General features: G+C 47.5%; 1 protein-coding gene across 1 annotated transcript in view; it reads left to right on the top strand.

Moving 5' to 3' along the window:
• LOC102670877 overlaps positions 1 to 9,194 on the top strand; it is a 94,279-nt gene that overhangs the window by 80,804 nt on the left and 4,281 nt on the right. The gene's annotated exons all lie outside the window — the stretch shown is intronic.

Below are 9,194 nucleotides of genomic sequence, written 5' to 3'. Positions count from 1 at the left end.
GGAGTTTCGCCTAGGGCGGTGTGTAATCGCGCCGATTAAGCGCGGCCGCGGCCCTCGGGGGCCCGTGAATTTGGCAATTACGGGGCCCGGTGCTAATGACGAGCGACCCGACGCGAGGTAAAAAAGGTGTCGAAGGTGGCGGGGGAAGGTTGGACACGTTGGAGGATCCCGAGTCTCTGCCGAGTCACGGCGTGTAACGAACTTGAGCTGGAAGGAGCTCTTCTCCCCTTTATCCACGATGCCAAATCCCGGCTGACCGTTTCCCTGTCACAGGATGAGGCGTCATTAACGCTCTCCCCCTCCCCCTCTCGATACCTTCGGCTTCGGGAACGAGATTACACCTCGATTTCTCGATCCTACGTTAGTTATTTTGTTTGGATAGAAGGGCTATTGATTCGATGGCTCGTGTTTCGGGATTGGCCGGGTTTAAACTCGATACGCTTCTTCGACGCCGCTTTCAGATCCGATTCGATCGTTGGAATGTATTTCACGTTTGGAATATTTTCTTCGAAATAAGGAAGAGATCGAATCTTTGATTGATTAAACAAAAAGAGAGAGAGAAAAAATTCTCATCTCGGATCGTTATTTTATAGAAAATTTCGACTGATTTTTAATCGTTGAAGATTGAAAGTTAGGGGTACGACAGTAGGGAGGATTCGTCGGTGAACGATTAAAGACGACGGTGGTAGCAAAATCGTGGAAGAAGAAGAAGAAGAAGAAGAAGAAGAAGAAGTAGAAGGGCTGGGAAGGGCGGAGAAGGCGAAGGTGGCTGGTTCGTTAATTACTGATTTTCCTCGGTCCGCGTCACTTTTTAATTGACGCCAGAAATTGAAGCGGAGAGCGAGCCAGGCACATCTCGCTCGATGTGCCTGAACGCTCGTTTCTCGCCGAGTCATCCTTCGTCCCTCTCCCAATCCCCTCCCCTCCCGAATCATCCTGTTAGGATCGAAATAACCCGGCCGAATTCTCCAACGAGTAGCCTCTTTGGAACGAGAAATAGACACTTGCTCCCTCGCTCCTCAAGTGTAAAATCGAACCAACCAAACCTTCTTCCCTTCCAAAATTAAGTCCTAATCTGATAATTGAAATCGCACAACGCGAAAGTCTTCCAATTCCTGGATATTCTCGATTTTTCCAACTCCAAATTTCGACAATTCCGTCGTGATATATATCGATTCCGATATTCATCCATCTAGAAGGTTGTACTAGTCTTCGAAGTCATTGAAGAAGTTACAGGAAACGAATCCGCGAGCAAACACAGTGGAGCGCACGTTTTCCAACCTCTGGACAGGTGTTCGAGCCACGTGTCCTCCCTGGCTGTCAGTTCCCCCTTCTCCCCCCGGCAGAGGCACACTGCCAATGACACGAATCCTCCTTTTGTCTCCACCCGTCCGCCTTTTCCACCCCCGCCTTCGAAGGAGCGGAGCGTAAAAAGCGTGGAAAGGGGTGGGGCCCGCCTCCACTACCTGTTTCACTCGGCCCGTGTCTCTGTTTGACGGAACGGTTCATTGGTTCCGGGCTTCATCCTCGTCGTGTCTCCGTCAGCTAGTTCTCCACCGCGAGGCTGTCAGCGGCAGCAGGCTTCTCACCCTCGTAAAAATAATTACAGAGGGTGGGCGAGGTTAGATCTGAGGAGGGAGAAGAAGAGAGAGAGAGAGAGAGAGGCTCCTCGATATTGCGGGTCTCGTTCATTCGGTGCCGGTATTGTGCCAATCGGATCGGCTGATAAGCCGCGGTGGGACGGGGCTTAATAAAAATTCATTTGTCACGGCCCTTTGGAGATGATGCGCGCGTCTTATTCCACGTAATCTTCTTCTCCTTCTTATTCTCTTCTCGTCCCTTTATTTCGCTACTCTCGCTGCTCTTCTTTCTCCCCCTCCTCCTCCTCCTCCTCTTCCTCCCGTGTGATCGATTGATTTCGCTTTGCCCGTTTCGTTGCAAACCCATATCACGAAACGCACGTTTCTTTCTTTCTTCTTTCTTCGAATTTTTCTCGAAAAATCGATCACACGAGATTGCCAAGATATTTTTCCCAACCTACGTGTTATTATTTTGATCGATCGAAGGAGAAGGAGAAGGATTTCGTGTATATTTTATGATCGTCGGAGAAGATAGAAATATAATTATGGAGAGAGAAAAAGGAAATCGATATACTCGTCGATCGCGTTCAAACTCTGGCGAGGGAAACGAAAGCACGGAATCAATACACTGAAATTCCGAAATTGCGAGGATATCATCGGGGAACGAGATAAGGGTAATTACTCGCAATTATTAATTACGGGATACGCGTGCTGGCTGCGCAGAAATGGCACACACGACAGAGGAAGAAACGTCGTTCCCGCGGGACGAACGGGGTTAATAATGGTTCTTGGAGATCGTTCTACCCTGACGCCCCGGAACAATCGATGATCGTTGATCCGCGGAATCGCGAGGACGTTTCCTTCTTTCTCTCTTTTTCTTTTTCCTCTCCCTCGCTTCAGCTCGAATCCCAACGGAACGGGGAGGCATTTTGCGAGGAATAAATTAATATTGCCACTTGGACGGTGGCACTGAAGGCTCGATCACCGATCCAGCGATTGCCTCTCGTTTGTTCGCGTCACAAAAGTGGAATCCCCGTGTTCCCCTTTCCCCTCCCCATTCTCCTCCATCCTCCTTTTCGTCGTGGCTCTTTATCACATTGTTGAATCTCATCGCGTGAAATCTTTTTTTTAACGATCGAAAGTGATCGTGAGTGTATCACTCGTTCGCTCACTTAGAATTAGAATCTATTTTAAAGATGTATTAATTCGATAAGTGAAAAAAAAAATTGAATGGAGCGACACAGAGACTAATAACAATGTTGGTTCTTTTTTATGTTTTAGAACGGAAACACCGTGCACCGAAGCGTCACGCGAAGCTGCCCCAGCCCAGAACCAGTTATGAACATATGATTAAGCTCGTTTTAATAAGTTTTTATGTAGATCTTACGCGTAAGGATGTATGATAAAAGTAAGTGTTGAATAAACGAGATACGTTGAGACAGGAGGCGGCCAGTTATTTCCTAAACGTTCTCTCTCTTTCTTTCTCTTCTTCGCGGCCACGAATAATCGTTCGAACGGTAAAGATGGAACACAGGATAGTTCGATTATTCGGGGAATCAATGAAGATGGTTTCCTCTCTCCCCTCCTCCTCCATTTTTCGAGACGTTCCAAGTTCACCATTTTCGAGGCGTTTCCCTCGAAAGACAAACACGGAGGGAAGCAGACACAAATATAGACAGTGGCATATAGGCGTAGGCACAGGCACGGCGCGGAACGAGCGGAGAAGAAGCCGTCTTCGCCATCGTAACCCTGGCGACGAGACACCCTGGCCATCCTTCGTTCTCCGAGTTCCTCTCCTACAGGGATGAGCAAACTCTCTCTCCCCGTGGTGTAACCCACCCTCGGCGGATGGCAAGTTGCAAGGACGAGGGTTGCCGGCGAGGTCTCGCCTGATTGGCGGCCGTGGACTATCGACCAACCCGCGACCGGTCCTTTGTTTTAGCCACCACCCTTCGTTATATCGAAGGTACCCGAACCCGAGCAAGACGAGCACTCTCTCGAGAACAGATTTCTTTTCCTGGTTACGTTCAGGGAAAAATCTACAAACGAGAGGGATAGCACGATAGGACGGAAGTAGCGAGTTTTTCCTCCTTTCAATTCATCCCGAGTATTTTTTAATAGATAGATATCTAATAGAATAATTGGTCAGAATCGAAGAAGTCTTTTAGAATTAAGCTCGATTCGATCTATTTCGAAGTTGAAGAGCCGGTTTCTCAGATAAGAAAAAGAAATATCGAAAGATATAGAAAAGTAACAAAGAAAGAAACGGATGCAACGATCTCGGATTAAGATTAAGAGAGAAGAATACGAAGAGAGTAGAAGCGCGTGCGTAAGTTGAAGTTGACGAGTAGGGAGGGGGTGTGCGTAACGATAAAAAAAAAGAAAGAAAAAAAAAAGAAAGAAAGACAAGAGATTATTCCAGCGACATTAAGGAATGATTAAAGAATCATTAGGAGCGTAGTTAGAGCAACGAAATCTTCATTCTTCCCTCCATCCCTCTCCAATTACGGAGGCGTCGATGCGCTCTCACCCCCTCACTGTCGCTGACCAGCATTCCTCGGAGTCCCCATTTTTTTAATTAATAGAGCGTGCTACAACGAGCCGGGGATGCCTACCGGGTATACCGCACACACGTACACACACACACACACACGTATACATCGGCGTACGCACGCAGATAGACGAGAAAGCGCAGCCGCGCGTCGAGCAGTTTTCAACGTCGGTGTTTGTCTTCGCGTTACCAACACTGGGACAACCGAGTCGTCGTAGTCGTCTGTTGGTGCGCGAAGAGAGGGGGTGCGATTCGAATTGAAGGAAGAGGGAAGAGAAGAGAAGCCGAGGAGGAAGAGGAACAACGAGCTGCAGGCAGGAAGAAAGGGGTGGGCCGCCAAGGATTTTAATGAGGATGAGCGAGATAAACCCACCTCCGGCTCCGTTTCGCTTCCCATCCATCCACCTTCTCCTCCTTTCTTTCTCTCACACCTTTCCTTTACACCTTTGTTTCTTATCTACCTTCTCTCCTCGCGCGACCTGCCTCTCCTCCTTTCCTCTGCTTTCTCCCATTCTTCGTAACGTTTCTTCTAACCTCTTGTCCCTCTAAATTTATCCTCCTTCTATTCTATTATATTCTATTCTGTATCGTGAATTCCTTCATCTTCCTTCCGCTATTTCTTTTATTTTGATTTTTATCGATATGTATGTATATATCGTGATAAACAATTATGCGTAATTATTTAATGACACTCGAGCAAAAGGAGAGGAAGATCCAGAGGTATTTATTCTTCAAACAGATGATGCTACATATTTTTACGAAAACGCGTCCCTTGCGTAATTATCGATTAATAAACATCGGGCATCGAAACGATGAATCGATTCGCGGTTTAATTAATTTCGAATTAAAATCGATCTGGCCGATTTTGGCATCGAGTAAAGCCGACGCAGCAATGATTTGCACGAGCGCGTATTTAAGCCGAGATATCACGTATCTCCCATTCTCCCCCCTCGATATTAATATTTCCATTGATACTTATATTTCGCCCATTGTCCCGAAACAAAAGAAAGTCGTATTATATTTTTCCCCGTTACGATATTTCCTGCCAAAGTTATTTTCTGGCTGTCAAAGGGTGCCGCCTATGTCAATGTTCACCGTCGTCGAGCGTATAAATTTCTGTCGTCGTTGTCCGTGTACGTGTGCTATCTGTTGATAGCACTTTTTCCTTTTAATCTTTTTTTCGTTTCGTCTCGCGAAATTCCAAGTATCTCGAATGTGACAGGAAAAAAAAAAAAAAGAAAACTCGCATTCGTAGCAAACGTAGCGTTTAACTTGTCCAACTTTTTCGAATGTTAATTGGCGGGGGAGGGAGGCGTCGTCGTTTTGCGTTTGCGGGAAAAGAACCTACATTACGGTATACAATCGATACGTCGAAACTCGTGTACATCTATCTCGTTAATTAGGGGATACGATCGATAATTTAGCAGGCATTCTTCCCGAGACACGCGACTCATAGCGACTCGAATAATAAAAAAAAGTAAAAAAAGAGAAAAGAAAAAAAGAAAGAAAAGGACGAGACGAAACGCATCGTGTGTATCATCGTTGCGCGAACTTTAATTAACGCGTGTGGCCGGAACATCGTGGACCAGCCATCATCCTCGTCACGCTTTCCTCTTACCACGGCGTCGAAATGATCGAAGAATTGTCAGATCGTAAAAAGGGTCGGAGCCGATCACGCGTCACGTCCTCGCTGCGTGTCTAATGAAATGAATCGACCGGGTGGCATTACACGCGCGATTTTGTGTCCCGTCGAAATCACTTTCTATCTTCGCCCGCCAATAAGATTCCATCTTCCTTTCTCTCTCTCTCGCTTCGTCTAGGGGAATGACCCTATCTACCAGTAAATTATTTCAATCATTCGAAAACAACGATCCATATAATTTTTAATAATTCAATTTATAAGAAAGTTAAAAAATTGTTGTCTCACTTTTTCCCCAATATTAAAGCGAACCTATCGACAAGAACTTTTTTCTTGTGTGACGAGAGATAGGTGTCAAAATTGTTTAAGAACGTAATAAGACGAGATATCGATTAATCTTTAATCGATCAAGGTTGAAAGTTATCGGGAATATCAAGATACGATATAGATACGTTGTAACGTGCAAAGTATTGTTGTTGGCGTAGACGAAGAACGCGGGAAATGAATAGAGAGAGAGAGAGAGAGAGAGAGAGTAAAAAGAACGCCTTGGAGCGAAACTGACTGTCAATCAAACCCTCTCTCCCTTGCCAAATTACTGTCAAACGCAATTAGAATTGACATGGTGAGCCAACTCGGAATCGCGAGGCAAACCCCTCGCTAACGATTTCAACCCCGGGGCCTATCTCCTCGCTATTTTCTCTTCCGCCACTAATTAATACACCTCTCTCGCGCGTGTACGTCAATTTTACCGCAACTTTCACTTTGCCTCTGCCTCACCACTCCCTCTTTCGCCAACGTTTGCCCTCCCTCTATCTATCCATCTTCCTCCCAAACGAATGAAATTTTTTTCCTACCCACCACGAAGACGACGCTACGCCTACTCTCTTCTTCAAAGGTTGAAAAATATCCGGTAAAAGGAACACGCGTATAAATCGTGGCAAAAATAAATAAGCGTATATAGCCAGGATTAACGATCTCCCCTTTGTATATATATATGTATATATATATATATATAACAAAATATTCGGTTTTGTCGCGTAAAATCCAGTATTGAAAATCCAGTTTGGTGGCTCGCAGAGAAGTTTGCGGAGGACAGAGAAATAGAGAAACCAGTCTGCGCGCAGGAAGAATACTGAATGTCGAGTGTTATTAATGCACGTGTCTAACGGCACTCCTGTCCGCGTGGTCGTTTTGCAATCACTGTTGATACTCGACGGTCTGTCGCACCGACACCGAAAGGGGGAAAAAAAACTGTACCCTTCTCTCCATCAAACGCGTTCTACAGACCGCGAACCCGGTCCAAATATGATCGACATTCATTAATCTCGAATCGTTCCCATTCACCCCCCGTAACGAGTTCACCTTTCGCGCACAAAGAGTAGCAACCCTCGACGTCGCGGATTCACGGAGCCTGGTGACGCGATTAAACCGCGTCTTCGACAATTTCGAGGAGGCCGCAAGATGACTCGACCCCGCCTTTGTTCGCGTTTTATACACACACACACACACACACATATACCCGGATTTACGCGGATAAAAGTATATATAAGAGCTCCCGTTCCGTTACGGAAAAAAAAAAAAAAAAAAAAAAAAAAGAAATCTCGATCCATTCGTTTCGTTTTCGCGCCACCTCGATCCTTCGCGTCCTTGCCACTTTTTTATTCGAACGGAGCAGAGGCGATGATATATATTAAAGAGATGCTTTTTGGCAATAAACAATCGGCGCGCCACGGCCGCAGGCAGTTAGCAGGAGCATTAGGGTGAATTATTCCGGCCACCCAGCGTAAAAAGTCTCATGAATCACGGGAATCATGGGTTTTTCGCCCCTCCCTGGCATAGGATCTTGTTTCTCGCCGTGTGGAAGCATCCAAACAACTACGTCTTCATTTTGTAGACACGACAATCTCGTATCTCGTATCGCGTCCCGACGATCCTCCAGACCGATTAACTATCCCTATCGTTGGGACGGAATTCCATAATCCGGAATTTGTCGAAAAATGACAGCGAAGCGATTATTATTAGCGCCATGGATCGATTTGCTCGCATCGAAAGCAGTTCGAGATCGTTGCGATCGCGGCGAGCTTTAAGGGATAATAGGGATAAACCCTGTACACCCTGTGCGCGCGAGTACACATCCACGAAAGAAGACANTGTGCGCACACGTACGTACGTACGTACGTACGTGGACACGATGAAGGAGGAGGAGGAGGAGGCATCGTTCATTCGAATTACCCGGAGACGGTTCTTTTTCATTACGGTAAGAGCCGATTGCATTTTTTTACGTCCCTCTGCGGCAAGAGCAGGGGGGAGAGGAGGGGGAGGGGTGTCCAATCCGGAGAATCATGTGGAAAGAGGGCCATCTAATCACTGGTGTTCCTGGCAATCGTGTCCTGCGTCCGCCTCCCTCGTTCCACGGCTTCGCGACCCCTCCATCTTGGACGCAATCCTGGCACAGAAAGGAGGAAGAGGAAAGGATCGGCGAAAAGGGGGATGTCCCTTCTATTCGAGGGCCGTAGGGACACCATCTCCTCCATTTCTTTCCCTTCCTTTTTTTACACTTCCTCCCTTTCTCCTTCTCTCTTCCCCACCCTTTCTTCTCTTCTCCTTTCACCGGAGAGATCGCCCTTTCACCCCCCCCCCCCCCCGCCCGCCCCCCCCCCCCCCCGCCCGCCCCCCCCCCCCCCCGCCCGCCCCCCCCCCCCCCCGCCCGCCCCCCCCCCCCCCCATCCCACGGACCCCAGCTCTTCGATCGGCCAGCTCTTCACAACCTTCGGCTAGCGTAATTAAACCTCGATTGAAAATTAATCATCCCGGATCGATTCCGTTCCGCGGCTCGTAGTCGCGAGGAAAAAGAGTCCGAACTCTTGGGGCTAAGGAGGGAGGGGAAGGGGATGAAGGCCTCTTTTGATGTAACCGCGCATTTCCTCCCTTCCCCTCGTCGTACTTTCTCCGTTGTAAGCTCCTTATACTAATTATCTCGCGGCCGTAGAATCATTATTTTCGTGTCCCCCTCCCCCATCGAATCGCGGGTTTCCCTGCTTCGCGATCTCCTTCGTGACGTGCCAATCTTTTTCCAACCTCCTCCTCCTCCTCTTCCTCCTCCTCCTCGCTCGCCTCGACGTCTCTGCCTATCCCGCGTAAGAGGATCATTTCGTCGGTTTATGACGAGAGCCGTTGAACGAGAGGAACCGTCTTCGGGATTACTTGTATCGCGACCAGAAGATCTTCGTAGGGGCATCTCGATAAAATCCATCTGCGAGGCGGAGTTGGTTCGGGAGAGAGGAAGAGAGGAAGAGAGGGGGGAACGAAACGACGTATTTTGGCTTATAATTGGAATCAATCCAGTCGCGTTAACGATGATGACCCTCCGAAGTGTAAGTTCGTTGAACGCGTATTATTTAAAAAAACGTGGAATGGGAAATGG

The sequence above is a fragment of the Apis dorsata genome, unplaced genomic scaffold, assembly GCF_000469605.1.
Source record: "Apis dorsata unplaced genomic scaffold, Apis dorsata 1.3 scaffold_57, whole genome shotgun sequence".
Taxonomy (NCBI): Eukaryota; Metazoa; Arthropoda; class Insecta; order Hymenoptera; family Apidae; genus Apis; species Apis dorsata.
The sequence above is the reverse complement of the archived record's forward strand: the minus strand, read 5'-3'. Positions and strand labels throughout refer to the sequence as shown.